Source organism: Mixophyes fleayi, chromosome 4 (genome assembly GCF_038048845.1).
Source record: "Mixophyes fleayi isolate aMixFle1 chromosome 4, aMixFle1.hap1, whole genome shotgun sequence".
Taxonomy (NCBI): domain Eukaryota; kingdom Metazoa; phylum Chordata; class Amphibia; order Anura; family Limnodynastidae; genus Mixophyes; species Mixophyes fleayi.
The window spans coordinates 315,968,833-315,987,651 of NC_134405.1; the positions used below are offsets into that span (position 1 = coordinate 315,968,833).

At 41.5% G+C, this 18,819-nt stretch overlaps 1 long non-coding RNA gene across 1 annotated transcript; it reads left to right on the plus strand.

Moving 5' to 3' along the window:
• Positions 1 to 1,716: 1,716 nt before the first annotated feature.
• On the plus strand, positions 1,717 to 12,181 carry LOC142152955 (uncharacterized). The gene is made up of 5 exons (XR_012691417.1): positions 1,717 to 1,817; positions 4,153 to 4,217; positions 7,292 to 7,416; positions 8,900 to 8,947; positions 11,982 to 12,181. It is a non-coding gene; the product is annotated as an uncharacterized LOC142152955 (long non-coding RNA).
• The last annotated feature ends 6,638 nt before the right edge of the window (positions 12,182 to 18,819 follow it).

An 18,819-nucleotide genomic window follows, 5' to 3' on the forward strand; every position in this document is an offset into this window, starting at 1 on the left:
ACAAATCATCTATATAATGGCCATAGAGGACAAAGTCTGCCTTAAACTTGCCTCCCCACACGCGGTCTTCCTCAAAGTTACCCACGTATGGGTTGGCATAGCTCGGGGCAAAGTGTGTACCCATGGCCATTCCCGTCATCTGCAAATAGTGTTGTCCATCAAAAAGAATGTGATTGTGAGAAAGCATAAATGAAACAGAATCTACAAAAAACCTATAACCCCCCCCCCCCCACCCTGTGTAAGATTCCAATTTCCATTATCCTTATACTGGAGACTATAATTATATTTTATTTGGCCTCTGGTAACCGCAGATGGCCACTAACAACCATAGGGGACTTTCTAATAACGAGACAATTAAATTTGTTATACTCTTAAGTTCTACCTCAAATACCCTGCTACATTCCACATGGAAGCTCTGAAGAAGACTTTCCTATGACTAGGGGCAGGCCCAGAGGGAGGCGATTGTGCCCTCCTGGCACACTGCTGTCTCCAGTGCCTTGCTACCTGCGCCCTCCTCACTGACTGTTGTGAGTGACGTCATCATCATGTCCCGACAATCTCAGTAAGGAGATGCGCTGAGAGGAGCAGCTGACAGGTAAGCGAAGAATGGTGTGATGAAGGGGTCACAGTGTGATGAAGGGGACAAAGTAAAATGAGGGCCTAGCGTGATGAAGGGGGCACAGTGTGATGATGGAGGGGAACCGTGTGATGAAGGGGGCACAGTGTGATGATGGAGGGGAACCGTGTGATGAAGGGGCCACAGTGTGATGATGGAGGGGAACTGTGTGATGAAGGGGGCACAGTGTGATGATGAAGGGGAACCGTGTGATGAAGGGGGCACAGTGTGATAAAGGGGACAAAGTGATATGTGGGCCTAGCGTGATGAAGGAGGCACAGTGTGATGAAGGGGGCACAGTTTGATGATGGAGGGAAACCGTGTGATGAAGGGGGCACAGTGTGATATGAGGACACAGTGTGATGAAGGAGGGGAACTGTGTGATGAAGGGGGACAGGGTGATTTTCAGATATGCTTATTGCCGACATTTACGATAAGAAACCTTCGCTCATTTGTCTGCGCACCTCTATGGGAAGCAAGGAAAAATGACTGAAAATATATGCAAAAGCTAACGCACAAAATTGAAACTGCCCCATGGTGTTGTAGGGCACAGGGAGTAGGGACCGGAGAGGGGGAGGAGTAAGGATTATTCAATAAAAAGCCCCCCACCCCCCCATCCACCCAAAAGAAAAGTCTAGATCCGCCCCTGCCTGTGACTATAGATTTGTAAAGTACACGTCCTTTACATTCTTCATATATTTAAAGGACCAAACTAATGGGAATATGAAAAGCAGTCACACCTCTCATCGTCAATACATCCGTTTTGCCACACGGGTCGCTAGGAATCTTGAGATTTAGAGACTTGCAGTTGATTTATTTAGACTGGAGTGTATGTTGTATAGTGTGTAACATTTCAGCTGATTGTATAGTGAGGCCACACAATGTTTATACAAGGTACTCTGCATCCACACAAAAAAATCTCTCAATAATCTCATTTTATAGCTCTACTGAATGGGGTTTCCTTTTTTAACCTGCATGTGCTTAGAAATTAAGTTCTGTGTGCAAACCCATGATAACCCATTGTGATTCAGAGACAGATGCACACATTCGGGGGAAACTCCTTGGTCTACAGGTATTACAGGTTCTGCTGGGTGTTGGCTGTTCTACAGCACCCGCCTCTTCCATCTTATTCAGTATCACTGATGTTCCATCTGCAGTCACTGCGAAGAGACAAGAACGTTGTGGCTGACACCTCTGACAGGTAACAGCCAAATGGGTTTTGTTTGTGAGGGAGGGATCTGGGTAAGGGAAATTAGATACATTTCAAATAAATAATTCTATAAATATCGAAAATATTTACCAGACTATTTAGATAAACTTTAAAGTGAATGTTTAAAGATATTCAACATGATGGGAATTTTCTGTTACACAGACAGCTAGACTAACCAACAAATGTAATTACAAACGGAGAAGTTGTCTCTTGTGCACATTTAGATGTATACATAGGGCCTGATTCATTAAGGCACATTAATCCAGATACCGTATTTTGCATAAAATAACACTCAGGCTTTGGACATCTCAAAGGTACGAGGCTTTCAGTTGTATCACTTGTATCAGTTACAGGTCGGGTGTGAGTGCCGCTAACTAGTGATAACGTTCATGTATACATGCTAAAAATGTGTTTGCAATCACAAGCAACTGTAAAAATGCATTTTATGTGTAGTAGACATCAATAACATCCAAATAAATGTATTGTATGGAATATGTGCGTTCTTTTGGGACTTTATATTCTACATATGTATCGGACGTATCCTGCAGTGTATTGTCTGTTAGAACAGAGAAGACATAGACCAGTATTTATTAACAAATGTATCTTCTGCTCCTTGTCGAAAACGGACATGTGATGTACGCGCGTTAATTAATTAGACCCATAGAACCTACGTATGTACTATGGGAACTGCTATACTGGATACAGATCAGGACAGTGAAGATTGCATGTGTCATAGACAGTAATAACATCAGCATCACCATCGGACTTGTACAAAGTAATTATTTAAAGTGATCTAATGTTGAAAACCTTTAAACCAATCCTAAAATTTAAACACAAAGCACCTGTAATGTCAGCCTCTCAAACCCTTTCATAAACACCAATAATCGAGACCACGTTACTGTTCACCTATAGCAGCTCCTTTTGTACTCTTCTGTTTTCCCCAAGAATCTCTCTGTGGAGTTATTGGTGCTTATTACACAGAGGACAAAGCAAACTCGGACAATCTGGGGCCAGGTTCCAGAACAGTAATGCCCAGAGTTGGGCTGGGTCGGGGGGCAGGGTCGCATACGGCCCTCAGGCAAGTTCTATCATGGACTACCTAAGAGTGGCCTTAGCAGGGCCAGACTCAGGCATAGGTGAACCGAGGACCACCAAAAGAAATTTTTGGGCCTGGTACAGCGACTTCTTGAGGTAAAGCGCACAAGCAGCCAAGGGGGTGGGGCCACACTACGTTGGTGACTCCTCCCACTGCACAGGCTGGCCCATGCACTGGTACTTTGTGCCTGCTCCCCCCCTTCTCGGCACTGCTGGGTGAACCAGGCAGGCGCCTGAAGGTTCCAGGCAGGGCAACCCAAGCATTGGGGTGCCTCCTAGTGGTTGATGTTAAAGCTGGCTGGGATGAATGTTTACTTGTGAGATTAAAGAACCAGAACCCAGAGTCAAACAGCACCTCCCCTCCTATAATACCCTTGTGATTATTGATGGAATTATTTTGGATCATATTCATCAGATGTTGGCAGTGGTGCCCAGATCTTGACTGCGCCTCCAAAATTCATTTGGGAGAAAGCAATAACATTTTGTCTCTATGTAAGGGACTTATAATGGGTTTCGGGTACTGTAGGAGAGACTCCACTTTTCATTCACATGTGTGGCACATTGTATAGTGCTATCCAGTGTTATTCAGCTGTGTGACCCCCACTCTGTGGAGATGGAGAGTATTAAATAGGTTCACTAGTATGAATGAAAAAGGAACCCCAGAACCCACCTGTAACTTTAACTACACTAGTCCAAATATGACCACACAAATTGTAATCAGGTTGTTATTTACTAAACCGCGGGTTTGAAAAAGTGGAGATGTTGGCTATAGCAACCAATCAGATTCTAGCTGTCACTTATTTAGTACATTCTACAAAATGACAGCTAGAATCTGATTGGTTGCTACAGGCAACATCTCCACTTTTTCAAACTCAGAGTTTAGTAAATATACCCCCAGATCTGTGAAAAGGTGGACAGAGCTGGTCATTGGGCGCATGGGATTGCAACTGCGTTATGTTTTGTGACAGTCATTGACAACATATTGGGCTGATGCTGTCTTTGGCAAATTGAGATTTCTGTCTTGTCTGATCAAATCCCATCCAATCAGAGTCAGATTGTCACTTTGGAGGCCACTCACATGCCGATTTCATCCCAATCCAAAAGTGTCATGAGTGTGTCTAATCTTGGACTTTTAAGATGAAGCCACTTGAATCCTAACCATGCGAGAAGAAAGAACAGTTGTTGTATTGTTGTAAAGCACAATATGCTATAATTCATTTTTTCCTTACAGGTGTAGAACAAGACTTTCATATTAAAATCTTCAGCACAAAATCAGAATGTCTGGTATTATGAAATGTAAGTACATGTTTGTAGACTTATCCATGTTAAATAAAACTAATAGTAAAATAGTCAAACACTGTATTATTTGCACTCAAACCAATGTTGCCATTGGCTTAAACATCCCATATTTATTAGCACAGTTGAATTTACCGAACCTCCCTGGCCTTCCTAAAACGTATGTGGTAGACAAGGGGTTAACTTTAGCAAACCAGGACTTGCCCAGGGTTCAATAGAATTCTGTGCAGTGTATACAGGACTTAGTTCTGATCACATGCTTGCATGATCACATGATCACTTGGGTTCCCCTGCAGGAGAAAATGACAGGGTCTATGAAAATCCATTTTAGCTCTCTTAGTAAAAAAATAAATACAAAATTAAATGCTTGTCTCGGATCTAACTGGAAGTCATCATGTCATCTCCAGTTACAGCAAACAGTTGCTAAAAAAATGAAAATATATTTTAAGTTTACCTCTCAAAATGTGGATATCTGGCATTAGGACAGTGGGAGTGGCCATGTCATGAAGGGGGAGTGACCATGTCATGAAGGGGGAGTGCCCACCCCTGGGGGTGTGTCCAGTGCTTCTGAAGTGCTAGACTGCCCTGTACTCCCTTCCCCTCCCATACAAACACCTCCACTGCCATGTGCATAAGTGTGTGTAGCATTTGTTCACTGCTGCATTGCCATGCAGAGCAGCAATGAATGAGACGTACTTGCCAGATTTAGGTGGAACAGAGCCCTCAAATCGGGACTGTCCCACCTAAGTCTGGACGGTTGGGAGGTGTTTTTAATGCCCCTCCCCACCCCTTCATGGATTATTCTGACCCACTGAAGGGCAGTCTAATAAAAAAAACTAGCCAAAATAAAAAAAATAATAAAAAAATTTGCAAGAAAAGAAAAAAAAATACACACACTCATTTCTAGCTGAGATAACTTTATCTAAAAGTTATCGCACTTATAATATTTACAAAACATTTACACATATAAGTTTCAAAATAAATGTAACAGAATAAGGGTAACAGTCAAATACATATTTTTAAGGCTGCAGTAATTGGTTGAAAATAATTATTAGCATAATCATGAAAAGTGTATTGTGTTTACTATTTTGTCTAATTTAGCAATTTACTCTAAAAAATAAATGAAATTAACAATTCAAAAGGAGGCCCTATCTGCCACAAGAAAGCAATATAAAATTCCCAGTGATACCCCAACAAATAAAAACGGTATTGTCATTTACACAGCACATAGCAAAAATTCTAAAATGTGTCACAAAGCTACAAAGTATACATACATATACAATGTAATTGTATATGTATGTATTGTAATAATTATCGAAATTATATATATATATATATATATATATATATATATATATATATAGTGTATATGGATATACATAGGTTTGCTCTTGTTCTGCATAAAAATATGATTTTATATTTTATAAGTATACAGCAGCATCCATTAATGGTAGCTTAAATTATTGTGTCATGCTGTGTGACAAAGGCTATATTTAGTGTACAATCCAGTTTACCAAAAATGTAAGTACTAGTGTAAGAACTATTACAAAAAATATGGTGCCCTCCATACGTTGCAGAACCCCAGCTTGGTGACTGCAATGGCTATGTGGAACTGGTCCTACTTACTCCAATACAAAACAGAGCCTATTCAAGTGATGCCATGCAAAGCTTATTTTGGGGAATCCACCATATCCTCCTTCAATGCAGATGGTATGATGACCCCCTCCCACCACACACACACTACAATGCACAGCTTATTCTGGTTATTCCCTCTACCCTCCGCTGACTACTGTGCACCCTCAGTAGAGGCTGCCCCCCAGAACAATGCAAACCGTATATACAACTTCCCCCTTGCTACCCTCTACCTGGTCCCAGGTACATGGCGAGTTCCCCAGTACGTGGTAGCTTCTGATGTCACAGCCGTGCAGTGCACTAACCACAGTCAGAGGAATGAGATAAGACTCTGTACAGTAGAGATCATTACTCTAATAGGTAGGACCTTGCTGCATGACTGTTAGTAGTTCACTACCTGGTTCCCTACTTCATAGAGATCCAGACAGTGAACAAGAAACCAGACAGGACCTCAAAAACCCAGACAGTCTGGTGGCAGCCCTCAGTCACACATGGCAATCAGATGTTAGATTTCTTTGTCTACCTTGCACTAGATCGATAAAAGCCAATTCCAGGGGAGAACACTATATCACCAGCCCCAATAGCAAAACTTTTCTGGAGGCCCAATGAAGCAGTTCGTCCTCTTCCAGCCTCCGCTCTCCTCTTCCGAGCATGCACTTGCCCTGCACATGCGCAATTGAGCCCCTTCACTGCACTAGTTCTGTAAATTTAATAGGTCACAGTGGCTATGGGCCCTCCTCACCTCCAGGCATTGTAGCCACTATACCCTGTGCAACGGTGGTAGTTCCACCACTGACTGACTGATATCTATGGGTTACTGCAAAAGTTCTAGTAAATTATCCCCAGTGATTACTGACACATGATGGACCTTTTCCAAGTAAACGGTAATGGTGGCATACAAGACAATACAATCCTTCTGTACTACAGTGTGTGCAAGTACTTTTTAGGATTCAGTTTCCCTCTACTTGTTTGCAGCCATGAGGGCAGGAACTGTCTTATCACCTTATATAAAATATATAGACGTTTGATCATAATGAATGTTAATGATGTTAATCAGCCTCTGATCAGAGCCGGTGCATACATTAGGCAACCCAAGCTTCGGCCTTGGGCCCAGTGGGTACGGAAAGACCCGGATTATTCAAACCTATTTTTTATTTGTTCTTTTTTTTTGACAAAAGGAGGGTTGGAAGGAGGCCCCAAACCAGTATGTTGCCTAGAACCCCACAGAGGGGTATATTTACTAAACTGCGGGTTTGAAAAAGTGGAGATGTTGCCTATAGCAACCAATCAGATTACGGCTTTCATTTATTTAGTGCATTGTACAAAATGAGAGCTAGAATCTGATTGGTTGCTATAGGCAACATCTCCACCTTTTCAAACCCACAGTTTAGTAAATATACCCCTAGGTATTAATCACTCTCTGCTTCTGATTAATATTTCAGTTTTCGGAAAAGACGACGACAAGGATAAAGATAAGGACAAGGATAAGAAAGGAGATGATAAGAAAGGAGATGAGAAAAAAGAGAAAAAGAATAAAAAGGACAAAAAGGATAAGAAAGAGAAAAAGGTCTGTAATGAATTCTTCTATAACTGTCATATAATGGGTCCACCTTTGGCTTCTCAATCCTCTGAAGTTGTCGTGTCATTCATGTACATAATGTTTCCAGCAGCTGAATGGGGCTGTACATTATAAATATACCTTCCAACAGCCTACTCACATGTCTTAATTCTAATTTGTCAGGCAGTTCCCCTGTCCAGCCTTAGAGGGAGACAAACAGTGGTCTCCAGTAAGTCACCATTCTCAGTCAGTCCCATAAATCACTGACCAGGCTATACTCTGACTTCATAGAGAGCAAGGAGTAGCATTGAGAAATAATGAGAAAATACCGATAACAGTCAAACCAGTTCAATGACTTACTATAAGCTGTGATACCTGGAAGCTGCCTGCATGATTGCTGTGTCTGCTGTACACTACCTGTGACTTAGGAACTTCAAAGACAACTAACAGCACAATGTACAATGTTCTATATTTGAGGCGTGAGGTTAAACCATACTTGCCCACTCTCTCGGAATTTCTGGGAGACTCCTGAAATTCCATGTAGGTCTCCTGGACTCCTGGGAGAGCACGCCATTCTCCCGGATCCTATCACTTCCTAGTAAAGTGGGCAGGATGGGAGCGTCCATGATGCGTTTTGCGATGAATCTCGCCCCCTGTATAAAAATGTTGATTTCGCGCCATAGTGTCGCCGGGCCAAAATGACGGGATTCGCTGCTTCCTGTCCCCTCCGTCCTCACACTTCACATTCCCTAAGGGATCACTCTGAGGGGAGGTGAAAAAAGTGGGCAAGTATGGGTTAAACATATAACAGTCATGCTTACCTTCACTGCCCAGTGTTGTGACAGTTGGTTTATTTACTCCCCCTTCATCACAATAAAATATCAGAAATTCATATATATCCCATGGTCTGAATGGTTGTCTGTTCTTGCTCACTTTTTTCCTTATATATATACCCCTTGGTCTGAAATATATGATTAAACAGCTGAAGAAACTCAAGGACAACAAAACTCCTTTATCTGTGCAGCAACATTGTTCGTGCCCCTTGTGTTTTAATCCAGCAATCCAAAGAGATCATGGGGTAAATGTATCAAGCTGAGAGTTTTCCGGCGGGTTTGAAAAGTGGAGATGTTGCCTATAGCAACCAATCAGATTCTAGCTATTATTTTGTAGAATGTACTAAATAAATGATAGCTAGAATCTGATTGGTTTTTCAAACCCGCCGGAAAACTCTCAGCTTGATACATTTACCCCCATGTCTGTTACTTAGGAGACTGCAAGTGAATTAAGTAAAAATAATGTCACTTTAGGATTTGTGCACTTCCTCCGTACTAACCACCCCATTTCAGACATGCAAGATAGAAGCTCTGCCCAAAGAAAACCTTTTAGAGTATGTTACAGAAATCCAAAAAACAGTAGGAAAACTGAAAATCATGTTCTGCTCTTCAGTATGTAGTTATATGTCTACTGACCTACTTGTATGTTTCCTCCACAGGAAGGCGATAAATCAGACAGCAGTTCCAGTTCTGACAGCGATTCTGATGTAAGAGGGCGCTGCAAATAGTGATAATGTTTAATGTATCTGCCGCTAACATTATTCCACCTACCCCCTTGTCCGTTTTAATGGTTTTGATTTTAATGTGAATTAGGTGGTAGCACTGATGCTGTTCATGTGAGTAGGCGAACTTTAAACTGGGCCTCTCATGAGTCAGATATAACAGTGTTTACCAAGACATTTATACATGGATATGAAACACAAACAGGCCCATCAGTTTTTGTTTTACGCTGAGCAGTCTGGAAATGACAGTCTTAAAATGTAAACTTGTTAAGAATAAAATCCATTGTCCAGGCTTGTGTTACGCCACAGATTCTCAATGTAACTCCCATTCTTATTAGATTTTTATATTGCATTTTTAACTCTTTCAAATCCAGACTGATAACTTAGAAGGAACGTTATTCTCCATTAAGGCATATTTATTCACACTGCAATCTCCAACATTCTGCATGCAAAGAAACGTTCAGCTTTAGAACCCAGAAGCTGCATCTACATGGGCCACGAGACCAAACAACTGTATCTGTGAACCTTGTGAACCAAGTGGGTGAGCAAATTGGATGGATCTGATTGATAGAGTGTTCAGGGAGAGAGACTGGATCCAGTTTAGTTAGCTGATGATTGCACACACTGACAAATAGGGGTCAACTGCTGACCAGATTTTTAGACAGTTCCAATCAACATTTGATCATATTAATCACAATTTAGGGTCAGTTTGGACCAACTACAATTTTTATTTTTTTTTGAAATATGTGCATGTGTGGGTAGCCTTACTCTGGCCCTCATTGTCTGTTACAAGGACATATTCCTAAAAATATTACTACAGGGGTGCACGTGACTTAATATCTAGGTCAATTGTTCCTTCAGAGTTTGTACACACTACAATTTTGATAGCCAATTAGGCAGTTTATTACCCAATTAAGTGTAAATAGCACACTGTGTGGGTCACAAACTGGGCCATGAATATCAGATCGTGAGTTGTAAAATGCTGATCTGGACTGAGGCAAAATGCGGCTGGTCGATGACCGCTACCTCACCATGCACCAAACGGCCAGATCTGCTGGACATAGCCGCTCAGAGCTCAGGTTGAGCATCTGGATCTGTCTGTGGTTTTTTGTCTCCTCTTCTTTTAAGTATTGATGATAGTGTATATTTAAGAAAGAAACATTTCTACTCAATTTGGAGCCATTGAATAGTGTGTACATAAGACAGCAAAACAAAATCCACGATTTACGGTCCTAATTAAAGAATTTTCAACCAATTATTTTGTAGACCTTATTACTGTTGAAAATAACAGGTGCAATCACTGATTGGAGAGGGACTTTTTAAAAGTCATAAATGTTTTTTGTTTGAGTGTAGTACCGTATAGTTACCTGCAGATGCCAGTGTTGCTTATTATCTGTCGAAAAGTTTCAGTAATCATCTCAATTATAGTTTGTGATAACAACTGTGCCTGTATGCTGCCATTACTAATCCTAGCATTGCAAATAGGAGACAATACAAAAACACAACCAAAGAATATCATTGTTAATTGCTTAATTGGAAAATTTTGGTATATTTAATTTTACAGCACAAAGTAAAAATTATCCTTTTTATTAGTTCACCTTTCAATACTAGTGATGAGAGAGGAACATGTGAATGATGATGACTTCACTGATGTAGGAACTACTAGAGATGAGATAATTAAAAGTCCAAATGGGGCTTCAATGAGTATGCACCGCCCTTGCTCCCAAATTTTGCCATGCGTCCCAGCCATTGAGTGCTATACCTGTATATATAAGTTACATTCAGTGGTGGATATTAATAGGTGCATTCAGGGAAGTAGTCAAGGACCCATCCCTTTAAAGGGAAAAATGCCTATCTCATTCAAACAGAGGTACATATTTATCAAGGGGTGAAAAGTCCTATGGCTTCATCATATACATCAAGGAGCTATGGCCACAATACCAGTTACCGCAGCAATAATTGTTCTTATATCGCCAACTCAGGATGGCGATAACAGAGGAAAATTATTGAAAAAATGCTTTATTATTAAGTAATGGTTTTTAAGGCTTTTTGTTGTTTTTTTAAATTGTATCTATTTTTTCACAATATTTTATTTTTTATTACTTTTTTATTAGTGATAGCGAAACTGAGTTTTCAGTTCCACTGTAAAAGGGTCAACCAGCTAGCTGGGTCACAGAATGGCATATCTTCTGATACTAGCTCTGCAATGCAGTAAGTTAACCCTTACTGCTCTGGGCCTGTATCGCCAAGGCAGTTGAGTGTCTTTGGGAGTCAACAAAGCCTTTTTTAAATGGGGAGTTTTGAGAGATCGCTTGAAGGTTGAGAAACAAGGGACACTTAGTGGTGTGAGGGGGATAGTCCCAGAGAAAAGATGCAGCTTTGGGTGTGATGGGGTGGATGGCTGGCACTACAGAAGCAGTGTAAGGAAGGATTCTACAGTCCCAGTGGTATGGTAGAGAGATAAAGGGTTCCCCAGTAGTATTGGCATAAAACAAGTAACACACGGCTAAAACTGCATTAATTTGTGGGTTTATTCTTTTCACTTGTGTCATAGGGTAGCCACAGTGGCAGATAAGTAGCTGTACAGTAGGGAAGTAATACCACGATACCATCAATCTGCAATGTTTTTCAATATGTCACAAAATAAGTAACATTTTAGGAATCTGGGTTCAACAATATCAGCAATATGCAAACATAAATCACCACAACACATAGGTCACTGAATAAATACAGTATATCTCACTTTAAATTTAGGCACCGTGCTTCAGTGAAATGGATTTCATTGGATAAATACTTTGCGAGACAACCAGTTGCTAATGAGTTAATCAGATCATTACACTAAATGTTGCTGCAGCAGGTTATCTAGACAAATCAATCACAATAGACTTTTTATCTTATCACACAAAAATCAATAGAGATGCAACAAGGATTAATCCAGCTTGTCCAGATTATATGCTTTAGCAATATTTTTTTATTTGCTGTCTTCCTGAAACTGTCCATCTTTCTGTATAATTCACAGGGAGGAAAAAAAAAAAAGGATAAAAAGTAATGGTCCAGAACGCAGGAGTCCAGCAGGACAACATCTGGAAATTGTATCTGTTACATTAGAAAGTTGTTGATATGTTTTGTATGTACATTGTCTGCAGTTTTTATATCATGTTCTGTATCCGGTTGTTTTCAGTTTCCCAGATATAATGAAAACTGACTTGTTGAAATTCACTGGCATTTGTGTTTTTACTTTACTACTGCATAATATGTTCAAAATATTATATTATCTGCTCAAATGAAAGCCGTTGCCATTTGTCATGGATACTTACTGAGACATCAAAATAATAAAGTGAGGGAAAACCTCTTATTTACAAGTACAGAGGTTAATAGCATTGTGCGAAATACCAAAGCAAACAGAAACAAAAAGAAACTTTTGTGCCGCAAAACTCAATTTCTGCTAAGTTTCGCTCATCTCTACTACAGATCCGTAAATCGGTCTTGTGTTCTTTGGTTAGTCTCATGAAGTGGTGTGGTTTCTTCACATTAAATGAAGTCAAATGCCTTCCCTGTTGGCACAGGGCAGCCTCACTCATGAGTGGTCTTAACCTCCTGCCCCAGGGTTTGTGCAGAGCCAATGGCAGGAAATGAGAAGTCTGAAAACAATTGCTTTAGCCAGTAATCTCTTCTCCTTGCCACCTCAACATCTATTTTCCCTGCAGCTAATCTATATCAGCTTTTGCAATAAAAAAGAGAGAAGAAAATCTCTTTCAGCCTTAAAATTAAAAGTGAGCAAAACTGGTTCAATGTAGACTGGTAGACACAGACCCAGCGCCTTCACCTCAATCTCACTTCAACCTTAACATTTATTAAAGCGGCTGCACTGTGCTCTAACAGCAGCTTTGAGCACTGTCATCAGAAACAACAGTATAGGTTTACATTGGTTACAAGTTATAGCTATCAGATTATTTATAGTCTATCCAACCATACCATGCAGCTATGAATTTAGTTTATCTGTCACTGGCTAAGGATGTTAAATCTTCCATATCCATATAAGGATTAATTCTTCTCAATTGAGCTTGGTTTGGTAAATTAAGAGCAGTTTTAAGATCAAGAAAGGATTCCACTCCTCTGGAATCTATCACCTGGCCCAGTCTTAAAGCCCCCCGGTAACCATGCTGTTAGTAGTTTGGGTGACAGTCCTGAGGGAAACTCCAGCTTGAGTGTTAATGGGGTGAGTGGAGACACCCCAGGAGCAAATTACAAGAAGGACCTAAATCTTTTTCAGCATTGTAATGTGGGCTGAAATGTGGGATGTTGAATCCTGGCTATTTTAGAGAGCCGGAGCGAACGTAGGTCTGAGTCAGTAGAGACTGTCCCTCAATCAGTTGTTTAAAAGATTTCTCCTGGGACAGCTCCAAAACTCGTATTAAATGGGCAGCATGGTAATAACTTATAAAATGTGGTAACTAGAAACCACCTTCTACTCTGCTCCTCACCAAAACCTCTTGCTTAAGTCTTAGCCTCCTGGCCCCCCAAACAAATCCCCCAACAAATCTCTGAAGCTCACTGAAGAAGATATTTGAGATGTGTGTGGGGACTGTCTGAAAAAATATAGGACTTTGTGCAAGATGTGCATCATAATAGTGTTCATTCTCCCCAGCCAGGATAGTTTCAGGGCAGTTACTTCTGAAAGGTCAATTTAAATTTATTCAAAAGAGGCAAGAAGTTAAGAGAGAACAAGTTAGAGTTATTTCTGGTTAAGGTGATCCTCAGATAACGGATATCTGTGAGATTCCATTTACATTGAAAAGCAGACTGAAGCCCTTTAACAGAGACCAATGGAGTGGAAAGATTTAATGCGACTGACTTGGCAAAGTTGATCTTAAAGTTAGATAGGTGAGTTTCTGAAATTCTATCATCAAATTTGGGAGGGAGACCACCGGATTAGCTACTACAATAAGGAGGTAATTTACAAACATAGAGATTTTATGCTCTTCCCCCCCAACTCACACTCCACTGTTGTCCTTGTTGGCTTTGATAGCTCTCACCAAAGCCTCTATGCAGAGAACAAATATGAGTGGGGAGTATGGCGGCAGCAGTCCCGGTAGCTTCACCATCATCTTTCAGCATAGTAGTGTTATCACACAATGCCTGGCCATTCACAGACAAGCTACTCTTTGTTTTGCTGGTTTCACAAAGAAACATACCGGTGTCAATCTTTTGGAAAAACTAAGCAACATATACTGACTCTCCCAAGGATTCCTCAATGGAGCAAACATCATGTGTGCATTATGACTGTGTGAATTTCAACACCCACCATACTGTGTATACACATTAAACTTGTTGGTGCGGAAAGTCTTAAAACATGAGAGGTCATTGCAGGAGATGCTGTTCATGGCCAGTAAAATTTCTGGGCATTTTCCACATTCAGGGACATTTAGAACACTGTAGCAGCTGCAAAAAAATATCATCTGCCATGCCACCAACTGACGTAAGAGGTAAGAATACCAAGGTGGAATCTCACAGTCTTTATGTTTCAGTGACTAGAGGACGAGCAACAAAGCCATCAAGACCTACACATCAAGCTTACTCCAGCACATTGGAGAATCCTTATGGTTTTATGCAAGCTACTGAAACCATTTGAAATTGTAACAAATGAAGTAAATTCAAACACTGCCATCCAGGCAAGTCATACCCCTAATCAAATTAATGGAAAAGTGGCTAGAGAAGCTGAAGGAGGAGATGAAACTTAGAGATTCTAAGTCGCGTAGATCAAGTTCTTATTCACTTCGTTAGGACCCAAGGGTTTGCAGCATCTTTAAATTGAATCACTACATTTTGTCAACCATGCTTGATCCAAGGTTTAAGTCATATGTAATGTCTTTCTTTTTAATTAACTGACACAAATCTTCACAGATACATACAGCTCCTTGTGAGCAAGCTGTTGGCTCAAGTTGCACATGACACATCCTCTGGTTCAGCTTCTCCCACAAATGATACTGCCAGAAAAAACTTCCCTTTTTTTAAGAGCCACACCGATATTGATTCAACACAGCACACCAATGTGAACGGTTATTATGACATCTGGTCAGACTTAAAGGAACTGCCCAAATATACCTCAACCATGTCTCAATCTGATACACCTTGTATTAGTAGAATTGTGGAGGATTAGTTTAATGAAAATGTAGAAATTAGCATCTCAGACAGTTCCTTTGAATTTTGGGACAATTCCATCTTGCACTATTTAACATTATGGCCTTGGTCCATCATCATCTGTTAAATATCTACTGCCTCTTCACTTTCCATGATACATGTTGTCTAATGTTAAAAATATAACGTTGAAAATATAGTGTGCATGGTCTTTCTCTCGACATTTTTCTTCTGGGACATTTTCTTCTTCACCTTTGTCTATCTACTTATCTAAATGTCTACTGATGACACTGTCCGTCTAATGAACTCTGTTAGCTGCTTCTTTACGTTCATGATGCATGCTGTCTAACGTTAAAAATATAGTGTGTGTAGTCACCATTTTTCTTCTGGGTGCAGCTCACCTTCTTCTATCTCCTTGCCTAAAATGAGCATCTTATCAGCCACTGCTGTGCCACTATGTTTCATAGGGATTGTATATTTTTTGAAACTGCTATGCATTTGTGCCACTATTCTTTCGCTAATTTTAACCAGCCAGCTTGCTGCAGCCTTTGGCCAAAATTGGTGAAAATTTTAACAGTTGTGAAGAGATCATTAGAAAATACCGTATATGACTGTAAATAAATGCTACTGCTGTAAAATAGTAATGTGGCAGCACAAACAGCTCAAAATAACATCATTTTACCTATTTTTCAAGATCCAAAACCATACCAAAACACATAAGGATTTTTGGGCAAAGCCAAAACACAAAGATGGTTTTAGAACCACAACCAAAAAAAAAACACAGGAGTCTGTGCACATCTCTAATGGTTATACTGTTAAGAGTCATTCATTTCATTTGTAATATAACTTTTTTGTATGTGGGCAGATGTGACCCTATATTGCACATACGCTTGTGTGTATTATGCAGTCTGTCTGCCTGTCTACATATGGCAAGTAATGTTTAGGCAGAGCGTACTTACACCCAGATTCAAATGGAATCACATCTAGAGATACGCTTGGATTTGAATACGGTTGGAACTCTGTACAAGTTCCATGCTCTGTTTTTTAAAGCGCAGTTTACATACAGGTTGTGTCGGCTAATGAATCAGTCACTGTGTGTCCAAGTCCAGGGCCTGATTAAGGGTTCTGGCCGCCCTAGGCTAATACGGCCGCAGCGCGCCCCCCCCCCCTCCCCCTCCTCCGAATATATAGGTGTATAGGAACACTCCTCAATATGAATGTTGAGGTGTATTCTCCAGCATTCAAATTTAGACAGATTGTGCCATTGTCTCTTACCTGTCCTTGCTCTTCTCTCTTGCAACTTTGTTATCCTCTAGTTGGCTTCTGGAAAGTTGGCGTCCTTTTTTGAAAATGCAAAAATGTATTATAATGCAAACCCTGAATGATTAGGCCCTTTAGTTAAAACAAAACACTCCATTATGGCCAGCTAAAAGTACCCCATTGGACAGGCATATATAAGCAATATCTGAATATTTGTTGTCAATCAAATACAAACCTCTACCAGCCCCATCTCACTAATATTTAGTATTCTAAGTGATTGCTGAGACCACCCATGTGACCACCACACAATCATGAGATTCTGCCCCCCAAAGCTGCTCTATTTTTTAAAAAGCCCCTGCAGCCATTTTCCTTAACCACAACCCCCCCGCACAGCCATTTTCCTTAACCCCTGCTGCAGCCATTTTCTTTACCTCCCACCCTGCATCCATCCCCCTTGCAGCTATTTTCCTTACCTCCACTCTGCTAGCTAGCTATCCCCCCCCGTCACATCAAAACTTCCCCAGTCACATATATCAGCCCCCCTCCTCTGCCCTCCTTCATACATATCAACCTCTCTACCTCCCTATAGATTTTCATGGCAGCCCCCCCTCCCACCCTATAGATTTGTATGACAGTCCCCCTCTCCCTTCCTATACATATGCATGACGGTCCCCCCTCTCCCTCCCTATAGATACGCAGGATAGTTCCCCCCCTCCCTATAGATATGCAGGGTAGTTCCCCCCCCTCCCTATAGATATGCAGGGTAGTTCCCCCCCTCCCTATAGATATGCAGGGTAGTTCCCCCCCCTTCCTATAGATATGCAGGGCAGTTCCCCCTCCCTATAGATATGCAGGGCAGTTCTCCCCCTCCCTATAAATATGCAGGGCAGTTCCCCCCCTCCCTATAGATATGCAGGGCAGTTCCCCCCCTCCCTATAGATATGCAGGGCAGTTCCCCCCTTCACTTACCTGTAGTTGTGCCAGCATCGCTCCTCTCCTCAGATCAGCAGATAGGAAGTGAAGACGTCCTGCTTCCTGTCTGCTGCACAGCAACAGGCAGCCTGGCGATTGGCTGTGTGTTGCTAACCACTGACCACCAATGCTTTTGATCGTCGAGCCCTCCACCCCCCTGCGGTGATCCCCCCCCCCACGGCGATCCCCAGCGGTGACCACCCCCCTCCCCCACCCCGAAAAAAAAAATGAATGAAGAAAAAAAAAAAAATTAAAAAAAAAAAAATGTAAAAAATAATAATTTTTAAAAAAAAAAAAAAAATACCCACAGTGCAGCGCCCCCCGGGACCCAGCGCCCCAGGCTGCAGCCTGGTCAGCCTAGTGGTTGATCAGGCCCTGTCCAAGTCGTTATACTGTAGAACATAATAGAATTCTTGCTTGGCTTTACCACACAAACACTTCAAACAAGCATCCTACAGTTATATAAAACATAAACTTTTTAATATTGTGGTATAATTATCGCTAATTATTTCACAATAAATATTGTGATTCTGTCTCACCTGTTATATTAATACAATGGCTCAGTTGTTGCTCAAAAATGACACTAACAAAGGCAACAATAACCCCATTAACTATTGAACGAAAATACACCATGTATGTGACGTCCAAACACAATAGCTTCCTTAACATGTAATTACACCTAAAAATACACATATGCCTATAACTTTAAGTCAGTTAAATAAAATAACGATTTACTGGGTTGGTTATATATTCTCTCCATTAGAGTGTATCTAATGATTGTTTCCAGAGGAAATGGGGGCAATCTGAACAACGAGGGTACAGATAGCAAGTTCCACCCTCAGCTTGTCAGGAGTCGTGGCGGCCGCGGGCACCGCCGCAGGCTCACTGCTCTCTGGTCCCGGCCGTCTCTTCGACGACCGGGACGCCACTTCCTGTTCTCAGCCCGACCGTTGCCAGCCAAACGTCGAGTACTTAGATAAGCACGCCCCAGCAATACAGGGCAGCCGGGCGAATGCGTGCAGTAGTCAGCCTGCGGGCTAATTAACTAATTATGCTTCCACTAGTCTGCCCCTGGAGGTTGTTAAAGGGCAAAGCCCTGATTGGCCAACATTGGTCTTTAAGGCAGGGAGGGCTTAGCCTCCCTAACGGTTATAGCGTCCAGTTTTGCTGTTAGCTAACCTGCTCCTGTGCTGTGTCTGGTGACAGCCTTTGGATTGACTTCTGCGTTTGACCCCTGCCTGTACCTCAGACTCTGCCTGCTTGCCTGTGACCCTGACCCTTTGGCGTGTTATCTGACCATTCTGCTTGCTAGTGACCTCTGACCTCGGCTTATGTCTGACCATCCGCTGTCATCTACTCTGTCTCCTGGCCTGCCGCTACGGTTCTGTATTACAAACTTGCACTACGTCTGGAGTTAAGTCCTGGAGGCATCTGAGTACCGGTGAGCGTATAAATCTCTATGGGAAAGGCGGCTGCTAAAAGTGCAG